The sequence below is a fragment of the Bactrocera oleae genome, chromosome 2, assembly GCF_042242935.1.
Source record: "Bactrocera oleae isolate idBacOlea1 chromosome 2, idBacOlea1, whole genome shotgun sequence".
NCBI classification, from domain to species: Eukaryota; Metazoa; Arthropoda; class Insecta; order Diptera; family Tephritidae; genus Bactrocera; species Bactrocera oleae.
The window spans coordinates 88,461,439-88,475,114 of NC_091536.1; the positions used below are offsets into that span (position 1 = coordinate 88,461,439).

The following is a 13,676-nucleotide window of genomic DNA, read 5'->3' on the forward strand; positions in this document are numbered from 1 at the left end:
TATTCGAATCTTCTAGATTTCTCAAAAAGCTTTCGAAGAATTTTTTTATCAACTTGTATATGATTTGTGAGAAATGCAAAACAAAGAAGGTTCCCATAAGAAGATTCCAGGAATTATACAATAAGAGTGTATCGTTTTGTAAAATTCTAAAAAATTCAGCTTGTACTTCATTAAACAACATTACGACAACCGTCATTGTAATTATTGATTCAGTGACAAGCGCTTCCGTTTGACACTTGAGCACGGACGTACGACTACATTGAGGTTAAGCATCTGAGCACATACATATTTACATTGAAAATGTCAACAAAACTTCAGATTTGTCAATATTTACTTGCAATCTGCCGATTAGGGCGAGTGCATATGTAAGCTCGTGAGTACTTTCTCTTTGCCAACTCGCGAGGTTCTCATAAAGAAACTTCTTTTTAAATGACACTTATGGCAGTGCTTAGTTGCCGGAAAGGGTTATGCTGTCATATCAGCAGTGACAACAACAAATATAGCGGTGAATAAAGCAGGCAGCACTTGATAGCGATTTTGTTTGCTTTGCGAGTTTGAAAAACAAATGCTAAGTAAGCGTTTATTTTGGTATTGATTTCATTTGCTTTTGATGAGTTAATAAACACAGCTACATAAACGAATTTTTTGAGCTTACATATAGGGTAGTGCTAGTGGCTGATCGCAACCGAAAAAGGTTGCAATTTTTTTTTTTTCATTTACCCACCATGAGTTAGAGTTGTGCTTTCGATCTATATTGGCTTCATATGTTTTTAAAAAATTTTTTATTTTTTATTTTATTTTTAGTAATAAAACATAGTTTAAATTTATAATAAGTAATTTTTTAACAAAAATTTTTAAATAATTTGCTCCGAAAATCAAACAAAATTATGTTAGATATTTATTGGTTTTTTTTTTAAATTTAATAAGAACTTTTTGCCGATTCTCATAATAAGCTTGTTAATGACAATAACTATATTTACTAAAAATTATTTACTAAAAATAAAATAATAAAGTTTTTTTCTTACCTAATAATACAATGTAATTGATAAATGTGCGCACATGAAACCTGTATACATGCGTAGAAGTGCGTGTTGATGTATGTATATATGTGAGTGTGCATAGGTGCTGCTGCACTTGGCTATGATTACGGTAAAGTGCAACAACTCTGGTTGGCACAAAGAAACACGTACCGCAGCAAAAATAAAATTGATATAACAATTATGTAGCGGTTATAAGTGAAGTCCGTATATATATGCATACAGACATTAGTTATGATAAATATGTGCTTGCAACTGCTGGTTTAAAAGTCGGCATAGACAAAGCCAAAGGCGCTCTTGTAGTTATTATTGAAATTATTTATAGTAAATTTTTTATTATTAGTTTTTATTTATATCCTTCTCAGGTGCATTGCTTATAGCATAAAAAGGTATAAAAGACCTTTATCATGCTTTTGATCGTTCAGCTTGTATGGCAGATATATGCTATAGAATCCCGATCTGAACAATTTGTTTGAAGATTGTAGCACTGCTTTGGACAAAAATCCGTGCCAGATGTCGTTAAGATATTTTGTCGAAATACAAATTTTTCACACAAGTATATGACTTTGATTGATTGGTTATTTGTATGGCAACTATTTTCTATAATGATCTTTCTTGAAAAAAATGACGAATTTCAATTAGATATTTCATTTGGGGGAATAGTGCGCGTTTTTGAAATATTGTGTTTTGCTACTCCAAATTTTTTATTAATTAAAACATAATTATTAGTTAGTTAAATAATAATTTTATTCACTTTTTTTTTATTCTTCTTTTATATATAAATATTTTTTTTTTTTGCTTTATAGAAATTTGCTGTTCTCCACAATTCATTTCAACCAAAAAATATAGTGGGGCATGAAATCTCGAGGCGTGCGCATAGAATCATAAGTAACTGGGAGTGGCCACAGCTAAATAAACGCCTCAAGCGCGATCAGCATACACAATAAGTGCTATCATACAAACACACGTATCTATAGAATGGATATACGAGCGCCTGGAATTGAAAGTTTAGATTTTCTGCTTTATCTGGGAACACATGAAAAATAAATGCAAGCAACAACACAGAAAAGGCCGGGACCCATAAAAATCAATTCTGTCATACGAAGACTCCATTAGTCGAATGAAGATATCAAAAAGCTGGAAATGGTGAAACTCGCTATAATCTACATTGTTTTCTGTTATTATTTTCCACGCTGACTTTGCTTGGATTTTGGTTATGTGTGAGTGTGTGTTTGTAGCGCTCTCATGTTAGGTAGGTGTGTTTGCCGACGTTTGACTGGCTGGCTGGCGGACTGTCTATCTGGTTGAGGAGATAATTTTCTGTCGTACATCACGTGGAATTGATTGTTTTCGATGATTTCTTTGCTCAAAGTGCAATGCAAACACAATAACAACAACAATGCAATGTATAAAGTATAAGAAATGCAATTGATTGCCTCCGCGTTGTTTTGAGGAATGCCAATGGTTGGTGGTTGCAATGCAATAAAATATTAGTGTTGTTTTGTTGTTGGTGCAAATGTAACGAGTTACTGGTGAGTGGTGGATATGTTTGCCGCTACTGCATTGGCGAGGGTGTGCCACATCAATTATTTCCCCTTTTACTCGCTTTTATTGACATTATCATCACTTTCAATGTTTCTTTTAGACCACATTTTTGCTGCATTTGACCGATATTTGGTCTTTCGTGACTTTCGTATGTCAAATGCGGACTTTTGAGGCATTTGTTAGTATCAAAAGGCTTGAATCGGTGAGAGATAATAGAGTTTATAGCGAAGTGTAGCTGAAGTGAGTTAGGAACATCTAGGCGATGTATTCAATTGGTTTTCAAATTTACAGTGTGTTTAGGATATTATTTAAAGCATACTTTAGGAGGTGTGAGGAACAAGATAAAGCTTTTTAAGAACTAAATACCACGACTAATCAAAGTCAAATAGGGTAAACTTTTTAATTCCTTCTTAACAAGAAGATATGGTGGCTGTTTTAAAAAAAGTTGAAATTTACTCAAAATTTTGCAGGATTTTTTTAATAGATTAAAAAGCTAATAGATGAATTGTATGGAGAACAATATACAATATACAGAACATGTACAAAAATTTGATTGTTATTGTATCTTTCATCTTCGAGTAATCACTTAAGCAAATTTATAAAATTTAGATTTGAAAAAACGCGATCAAAGATAAACTGGTGGAGCTGATTGTCCTGAGCGGCCACATCTTAAAAGTCTGTTACTCGAAAGCTATTTGAGATATCGATTAAAAATTTTATTATGTTATTTCTAAAGGCATAAACTATAGAACAAAAAAATATTTTTTTAATATCACGATATGAGTGCCTCTTAAGTAAAATATAATATGTTTAAAAATTGTGATAGTAAAGAGACGGTTAATTGAATTTATAAAATCCCAAGTGTATCAAATAAACTAAAAACTATAATTCCTACAAGGTGACAAAAAAAATAACCCGAATTAACTTCAATGTGCTTTAAAGCGTTCTACAAGTATGACAGTTGTAAATAAGTTCCCTTCAATCATTTTTGCATAACATTTTCCAGCATTTGATATATTGACAGTTTGTTTTAATTCAGACACCATATTAAATATGCAAATACAAATTTATCAGTTTAAGATTTTCGTGTAAAATTAATAAAAAAAGATGTGCCAAAGCTTCAAAAAAAACATAAAAAATAAAATGTGAAATTTATGCATATTTTGAAAGCTTATATCTCTTCTTTGTGATAAATTCGCAAAATTGGCTCAAGTGTTAACGACACATATTAAAATACACACACAAAAATAAGTAAACTGATGTAGCTCCGAATTAGCATGCCCACATATATTTACAAATCTTTGTTTTCTTCAGTTTAGCATTTTCTTCCATTTCTATAGAGTTGACCAAGCAATTTTGACCTAAAAATATGCATGTGCTCGAGAAATTGAAGACTGAACGGAAGAGCAAACGATTTTGATCACAAAACGGAACGAGGTTTAGTGTTTTAGAAATGGATTTTTAATATGCGACTTTAATGGGAAAACGAAAAGGGAAGAAAAATAAGTAAACGAAGAATCAAAAAGTGACAAAAACTTGCTGACACTCATTTGCATGCCACATAATGTTTACGTAAGTAAAAAAAGAGCCGTCGAAACAAAACTCGGAAATTATGTGCGTGACACATTTTGATTACTTGGCTTTTGTTTACAAATCTATATTGCTCGGCACACACAAGCGCCTATCTCTCTGGTTGACCCACTTTTTGTGCATGTTAACGGTAAAATTTTAATAGTTTTTCACTTACGAAGTGACGATATAAAGCGTTAAGCTGCAAATTGCCCAAATGCATTTACAATTACTGTTGTTGTTGTGCCCATTTTTACAACTTGGATATTTAAAGCGTCTAAGTGGAGGTTATTACTTTATTCGGCATGACTCACAGTGCCGAAGTAGAAATAAACTTTTGGTGCTTTTTTGGCTTTGCAATTAGCTGGTTGATTGACTGAGTGCTCATTTTCAAAGAATGGGCGGTGAAACGGATAATCAGAAAGCAGTTTGAAATTACTAAAGTCGAATTTAATTTTTGCATTTAATGAAAAAAAATATCGGAAATAAGGGTTATGTACAAAAATTAAGAAAAATTAAATTCAGGTTCAAATTTGCTGAAATACTTTCTTCTTCTTGATAACCGATCATTAATAAACGACATATTAAACAGGCAAAATCAGATTGAAAAATGTTTTTGAAAACCGATATCCTTGCTTCTTAAGTTAGTTCTACATTGTTATATGATACCATCCCAAACCAGTCATAAAATTTGTTGCCTACATTTTGGCGCGGAAGACTAAAACTCTGATTCCTTTGATTATTTCATAAAGCATTTTAGATTAAGTGATAATTTGTTGGGAAATTATTAATATACAACTTTCGAAATTTGTTGCTATAGTAGTAATGAAATTAGAAAGACTCATCTAATTTACTTTCATTATTTTACAAACGAAGATATAACAAAATGTCATTCTAGTGATGTTCTGTGAAGTTTTCTTTTCTGGAGTTTAGGTATTGTAGTGTATTAAACATCGTTTGAGAAATCATTCTGATTTTATTCTCCATGCACAATTTTTCATTGCTAGCCGATGTATTTTTTAATAATGAAAATCAAAACTTCATTACAGGCCGCAAATCGATCTTCATGCCCATCAACACTGAAATAACAAAACAGAGCTATCAAACGCCAACCCACAAAAATGTGCTCTACTTAAACCGCAAAACCATTTCAATGACAGAATAAAACGATTACCGCCAAGAATTGCTTGTTGCGCGAGCTGTTAATTTTTTTTTTTCGCAAGTATGTTTATATTTATTATTATTACAGTTCACTTTAGTTCGCGATGGTTTCCACAAACACACCCACACAAGCTAACGCGAGCGAGCTAAGGAATATGCAGAAGCAAATATACTTAAATGAAACTGCTTGTCTGTATTTACTTGAATGAGCACATTGTTGGTTTGTACGATGAATGAATGGGTGAATATGTGTCTGAACTGTTATTTCAAAGCAAATATTTAAATTAAAAACAAAACGGACAAATACTTGCAAGTAAATAGCATATACACTGATTGTCAATATTTTACTCCAAATAAACAATAATAATAATAAAAATAGAAATAAATGCCCAACAACAACTCTATCAGCGACAGCTATTAACTCAAAGCTCCACAAAAGTAAATAAAGAAATAATAAAAATAAATAAAAACTACGCCAGTGAGTCTGCGATGGCAATCGGCGTTTATGTGTTGGCACCTGCTGCTGAACTGTTAAAGCCACCTCACTACAAACAAATTCATTACGTCAAACGTAAATTAAACAAGTAAGGAAGGGCTAAGTTCGGATGTAACCGAACATTTTATACTCTCGCAAAGTCAAATGGTACACTCGTGTGAGATTTCTTTGTGGATTGACTGATATTTTCGGTAGAAGGTCAACTATAGGTACTGGGGTCCACATATTCAGTACCTAGGGGCTTGAACAGTTTTGGTTCGATTTAGAGAATTTTTGGTCACAAGGTGGCATACTTTAAACGTATTATTCACGCAAAGTTTTACGCCGATATAATCATTGTTGCTTGATTTGCATAGTGGAAAGTGAAAGAATCAAGTGGTATTTAAAATGGTGTCATATGGAAAATAGGCGTGGTTGTAATCCGATTTCGCCCATTTTCGCACTATGATATAGAAACATGAAAAGAACGTTACGCACCGAACTTGGTTGAAATCGATTAAGCAGATCTCAAGATATGGGTTTTCACCTAAAAGTGGGCTGTGCCACGCCCACTGTCTAATTTTGAACGCGGTTCCTATAAAGTCATCTTATACCATCTCAGAGATAAAATTTAATGTCTCTGGCGTGTTTAGTGCTTGATTTATCGCGCTTTTAGTAGTTTTTAACAGTACCGTTATATGGGGAGTGCTAAAAAAATTTGCTTCTAGTGAATTTTGTTATTATAGCATTAGCGGTTTAGGAGATACGCACATTAAACCTATTAGAGGCGGGACCACGCCCACTTTTTAAAAAAAAGTTTTAACAGCAGATGCCCCTCCCTAATGTGATCCTGTGTACCAAATAACAGTCTTGTATCTTATTGCGGAGCTTAGTTATGGCAAGTTATTTGTTTTTGATTAATGGCGTTTTGTGGGCGTGGCAGTGGTCCGATTACGCCCATCTGCAATACCAACCGTCTCACGGTACCATGAAACATGTCTACCAAGTTTCATAAAGATATCTCAATTTTTACTCAATTTAGAACTTGCACGGACGGACGGACGGACAGACGGACGGACGGACAGACAGTCACCCGGATTTCAACTCGTCTCTTCATCCTAATCATTTATATATATATAACCCCATATCTAACTCGATTAATTATAGGTGATACAAACAACCGTTAGGTGAACAAAACTATTATACTCTGTAGCAACAGGTTGCGAGAGTATAAAAATTGTTATAACAAAAACTAGAAAAAAACAGACTTTTTTTATTTAATTTGCTTTGGCTAACAAGCGCGTTAAACTGTGACAAAGCTTCGTTTGCACTTTGTCGGCGCATTGGAGCTGAAATGATTGTTGTTGGCTGATATGAACGCATGCCAAGTATATACATATTTATGTGTGGGTGTATGCATATTAATTCTTATATGTACATGTGTGTTTAAGGTGGCTTTAGGAGGTGCATACCGCCACTTAGTCAATGGCTGTCAAATAAATCAAAAATTTATCAGCTCCCTAGAGCCTGTGTGCACAAAGATTAAAAAAAGCTGAATTCTATGTGAGCGCAGAGTAACTTAAAAAAAACTAGAAATATACCACTCAAAAAATGTAAAAAAAGTTATTTACTTTAATTAAATAATTTCCGATATGTTTGAATATTACTTTTATGAGCTAAAAAAAAGGTTTACATTGAATTAGTTGACTTTCAAAATTACATATTCGAAATTGCTTTGATTTCCAATTCGCCTTTGGTAACACTTTCGGTTATAAATAGCAACGTCAAGCACAGTGTAAATGCACAAAAATATATGTAAAGTTGAAATTTTTTACAAACTTACAAAATTAGTTTTATAACCAAAAGTTATCGAAATGCTTACAAGAACGCCGGTGTATATATATTTAAGGGCACCAAAAAAATTTTATTTTACAGAATTTGGCACATTCTTATGAGCATCATTAAAAACCTGACATGAATTCACAAAGTCTTCATCTTTTTTTATTAACAGCAAATAATACAAAACGCAAAACGCAAAAAAAATTCAAACGAAAATGTAATGCTGCCATATTTGCGGAAACAACAGAGAAACAAGCGGCTTTAAATTACAAAAGAGCTTTTAAACATACAAAGAACCTAAAACGGGAAAATATTGTAGCTAGAAGAAAAACAAGCGGTAGCGTTTGGGTATACAATTTTATATATTTTTTGCATACATATGTACAAATATGACAACAAATAATCGCTAACAGCCAGCAGTTGCCAGATACACCCAAAAAGTATGGCGCGCCGACAGTTTGACGAATAATTGTTGTTTGCATATATGTATGTGTGTATGGTTTTTTTTATTGATTTCAGCTTAATATGTTTTTAAAAGGATTTTGGCATTCATAATTTATTTTCATACTTTTTTTCTAAATTTTACTTGTAAGCTAGATTTTTGTGTGGCCGCCGGTTAAGTAAAGTGAAGTAATGACAAGCGCACATAAAAGTTTTTAATGTGTCAATAATCAGTCAGTCAAGTGGACAAGTGACGCGCGTGATGCGGCCGCAGGGTTTACAACAGAAGTATTGGACTCCGCAATTACCGGCAGAAAGGGTGTGGGTGTGAGGAATAAAAAATATATTTACCACTTTAAAATATAGGTAGAATTTTGGTGTGAGTGCGTCAATAGCATTTATAACAAACATCTTTTTGATAAATAAAAAATCAAAAAATTATTTTGTTTTTGTAATTTAACAATAATTTTTGTTAACCAAAAAATATGTTTTCTTCCATTAACTAACAAAAAATATTAACTATTTTTATTTCATAAGAGACATTTTTTTTATTTTCCGCCATTAATATTCATCGAGCATCCAAAAGCAATCACGCCACCATAACAAAAGACTTAAGTAACGAACTTGTTTTGATTCAGCTGCATTGTATTTTAGTTTTTACATGCTTGTGTGCACTTTAAGTGCCCGTATTGAATTTAAATTTGGCTTAATTTGGAAACCAATTAAATTTTTTATACGCGCCAATTTAAGGATAAAAGCGTTAATGTGCATTTATATAAACATCATCACCACATTTGCATATGAATATGAGCTTTGCAAATTTGTAAAATGTCGTAAGTTTGTTGCTAACAAAGGAACATTTTTGAAATTGAGGTTTATGCGGCGATTGGCAAAATATTGGCAACATTTATTTTAGTATAAGCAAATTCAATGTCAAAGCAGGGATTGCTAAAAATTATGTTGTTCTTGTGTTTTTTACCACCTTTCAATAATAAAAAAAGGTCATTAAGAGTTATTTTGAGAACTTTTTTTAATCAAATTATTACATTTAAAAATATGTACTGTAATAAGATCATTAAAAAATACTTTTTAATGCACTAATTTTTTCATTTTGTAAATTTTTTTAATCATTTATTAAATTTCGGACCAAATTTAACAATAATTTTTTAAAAATATTTTTTACAATATCTGAATACATATTTGACCATTTAAAAGTAAAAAATATCTATTAAAATCGGGGTTTAAAATAATCTTTTATGCCGGACTATTTGAACTCAAATTTTCATTTACATTACTTTAAAATTTTTATTTTATATTCGCCCTTCTAAATATGTGCTCCTTAGTTCAATTGTCCACATATACGTTAAATGAAAAAGACAGCAACAAATTTAAGCAAATTAATTAGTTGTTCAACACCCTTCGTGGCCATGGCAAGCCGAGTACACGCGTCGAAAGGTCCGAAAACATGCTGCTATTGTCTGTTGAGCAGTCAAACGGCGTCGAAACCAAATTACAGGTCATGTGCCTTTGCTCATGTCTCGCCAAAACATTCCTGTTAGTCAAAAGCGTGCCGCCTCTCTTTGCGTCAACGCGAAAAAAAAAACAAACTCAATTGTGCTAATTTGTATAAAACTAAAATAAATAAACGAAAGAAAAAACCAAAAGTGGAAGCTTAAGTTTACGGCGAAGAGGCAAACCTCAACAAAGTTATTGAAATTGACCGGAAACTGGACAATAAAAAAATAAATAAAAGCAAAAGTGAAATTGAATGAAAAAAGATATTAAAAATTTTGGAAACGAGTTTATAAATAAATTTATATAAAAAATAAATAGCTTTTTATAGTTTCATGTCCTGAATGCACTTGGGCTAAAATTATGATGAAACTGGTTTTTAAATGCTTTACAAAGGAGCGGTGACTCCGTTATTATGCGCTTGACCGATTCCATAAAATCACAATGCCAATTGCAGCAAGCGAATACACACATACAGATAAACATAAATATATTTATATGTGCCCTTAATCGATATCCATTAACTTTTGCATATATTTTTGTAGGCAATCGCTTTAAACTGCTAATAAACTCGTCCTAAGTGACAGTAAACGAACATTTGTGCATTTTGTTTTAAGTGCTTCTGATTGTTTTATTTCTTCGCTTCAAAAAGCTGCAGCGATAAAGTTGTTGTTACAGAACTTATTGACGAGGGAAAGTCTGACCAGTGTTATTTGTTTTCAATTCTATAGAAATATAATATTTAAAGAGGTAGCATCTTTAACAGAAAAATAAATTTCGACTCTAAACACAATTTCATCTGCTTACTTAGATAGCTAAAAATATTTTAATTCATCATATTATCTGAATAATAAATTTTAAATAGGTGTTAATTTATATCTGAGTTTTTAAACAAACAAAAATCCATTCCAAATTTTAGTTTCCTCAAAATTCCTCACATTTTCCCAATTGTCGATGCAACTAAACATTGATATTGATCATGAAAATCTGGATAACTATGCTGATTAATGCTGCTACAACAAACAGTGGGCTTTAATAGTCCAACAATTCGCGGTTGCTGTGATGAGTCGGCAAACTGCGGAGAGGTGAATAACATGGTGTAAAGAGATGGTTAAAACAAAAACAATTGAAAAATGTAAAAACTAAAATTGTAAGCGGAAAATTACTTAGAAATACTACATATGTACATGCATATGGTAAACATACACACATCTGTTCAAATATACAGCAGCATAACTACACCTTTTTGCATAAATCGTCTGCAGCAAACGGCACTGACAGTGATGATGGCAAAAGTGCATTTACTACACAATTTGGATGCTACTCTTGTATTGCACACACGCATACATATAAATATGTCTGTATATAACCCCACACTTGTTTTTGTGTCGCTTCGTGTGCGCCGCTTGTTGCGGTTCGCCTGATTAAAATAATGGTTTTAGTTGCGCCGACTTGAATTGAGTGCAACGGCAGCAACCTACATGCTTATGGCGATTTATAGCGCAGCGCTCACACATATACATATATATAAATATCTACACTCGTTTATGCACTTGCTGGCTGCGCTTTGTGGGCATCTCTACTGCAAGCGACTGCACTTTTGTTCGCAGGCATCCGCTGTGGCAATTAGTGAACCATGTCAGTGGCTAGTTTTGGTTAAAAATGTCAAGTTCGGGTTTCCACTCACAGAAACCATAAGTAAATATATACAAATCATATGGCAACATAAAATGGATATGGAAAAAAAGAAACAAAATGTCAAAATACACACCCACATAGGAAGTTCGAGGCAACCGAGCTTTGATTTGTGCGGTCACAGTAAACTTTTCGTGTGGGCTTACGCAGATGAAATTGGTATTTCCACATAAATTGATAAAATGTTAAGAGTATTTGGACTTCACTACCAATAAAGATTTGAATAAAACCAATTATATTGTTTTGGAGATATTTTGAACATTTTAGCGATACATTATTTGGAATTCGACATAATGTTGTACCTATTATTGCATTTTGCTTATGTTGAAAGCTGTCAAATATTTCTAATTTCAGTTAACCGCGATTCAACAGAAGAATAGTAACCGCATGCTTATTAAGAAGTATACTTTTAGGATGAGTATAACGATATTTCTCGTTTGAAAGAGAGAGACAGCTAGAGAGGGTGAATGAGATACATACTTAGTTAAAATTCCTTAGAGTTCACATATATTTTTTCATATTTGTTGATTGAGAGGTAAACTAGTCGAATGCAATTGCTAATCCTCCTTCACATTTCATTCAAATAAAATTTGTATATGAGTATGCATTTACAAGTACTTATATCCGCTAATATATTACATATGTTAAGTAGCATTGATACTTTTCCTTGATATTCAGGAGAACCTTTTCTCCGATTTATTTTATACGATTTGGAGTTATTTATCAAGGAAAAGATCAATAGCAACATTTATTTGCCAGATATAGTCTTAATGGTCTAAACTTTTTTTATGTTATACCGAGGTTCATAACTTAGGGTCTTTTAAGGATAAAAATGTGAAGTGAGAAATGCCAGAAATAAACAAAAACAATACAGTCATTGAAAATCATTTCTGTTATGAAAATTCTATATAAACTAATCCGTTTAAAAACATTAGGCTGAAAATACAGTGAAATAGCGGAAATAAAAATTTATTTCTTCTTGTTTGGAGCTGAAGTGAAATTAATCTCTTTTCCTGTAACGGATATACTTTTAAATCGAATCCCTTACACTCATATCATCAGTAAGTTCTAAAAATTAATAAAAGGAAATCTTATAAGGTAACTTTCACAAGAATGTGATCTCGTTTCCCAACAAAGTTTCTAGAATTCACCTGTTGGCCGCCCATTGTAGTCTAAAGAATTTCTGATGCTGTCTGTTTCCGATGGGCAAAACTGATATATATTTTTCTGAACTGTTGAAGAGAGTGGGCGTTGCCTTTATGCAAATTTTAAAACAATTCGTGAAAAAAATATACACTAACGCCTAAAATTTAATATAAAATCAAGATTAGGATTGTTGTTAAACATAAAATAAAATTTATATGTTTAATCAAAATTGTTTTTCGTTGCAAAATCTTGTCGCTTGCGCATTTTTTCATCCACGGTTGTACTATGTAGCATATAATGTATGAGAATTTTTCAACTAATTTAGAATTCAGGCTCCGCATATAAGCATTACACGAATTTATACTTCTGCCAATCGACATTGAAGATATTCCACTTTAGCAATTGAAGGAAATTCTTTTACGAAAATCACTATAATTTTGCCAGTTTACAGCACTTATATAAAACTTAGCATATATCTAGATATATATACAGACTGTAGTTAACATAAAAGCACAATAACAATGCAATGCGACCCAATTGCTGTTACTCACCTTTTGAGCGAAGGAAATCCGTGTAGTTGATTTAAAATTGTAATGCCATACAATCAGCAAAACTGCGACGATGCGATGGAACAGGATGTGTGCGAGATAATCTTGTGCGAGCGACCAAATATGGTGCGAAATGCGTGTACGCTGACAGCGACAGCAACAAGAACAGCATGAACAACACAACAACCACTATAACGAATAGTATATTTATTTCTAGTTTTTATCGCTGTTGTTTTTGTTGCATTTAACTGTGGTCTACTGAAGCACTGCTGATGACGCTGTATTGTCTCAAGTGAGCGAATTATTGGCAATTTCTTCGTGCAGTTTTATTTTTTTGGTCCTGCAATCAGCAACCAACAATCGAAAAAGGTCAAGTAATCGCGTTTACACACACACACATAACATTTTTATATACGCAATCACTCATAATATGTGTGCAAACGTGATGTCATTTTGTATGTTTGTCGGTAATTTACTTCTGATATGGCAACGTGTTGTGCTCGGCGCTTGCTGCGCGCAGTAGGTGGAAATGAAAAGTGATAATTGCAAAATTACACACAACTTCGATGTGCAACAGTTGATTTCAGGATTATTTTTCTAGTTTATGCGCCTGCGTTTAACTTGCATTCTCCGGTGTCTTTGTAATTTGTTGTTATTTTTTATTAGCAATTCTAATATATTGTTGTTTTTCATCTAAAATAAGAAAAA

General features: G+C 32.6%; 1 protein-coding gene across 3 annotated transcripts in view; it reads right to left on the bottom strand.

The window, feature by feature from the left end:
- Cad99C (cadherin 99C) overlaps positions 1 to 13,676 on the bottom strand; it is a 124,026-nt gene that overhangs the window by 76,786 nt on the left and 33,564 nt on the right. For 2 of the 3 annotated variants that reach the window (XM_070105962.1, XM_070105960.1), the window contains exon 3: positions 12,972 to 13,661. The exons of the other annotated variant lie outside the window; for it this stretch is intronic. The gene's annotated coding sequence lies outside the window, so the exon portion shown is untranslated. The remainder of the gene's footprint in view (positions 1 to 12,971; positions 13,662 to 13,676) is intronic. 3 annotated transcript variants of the gene reach the window in all.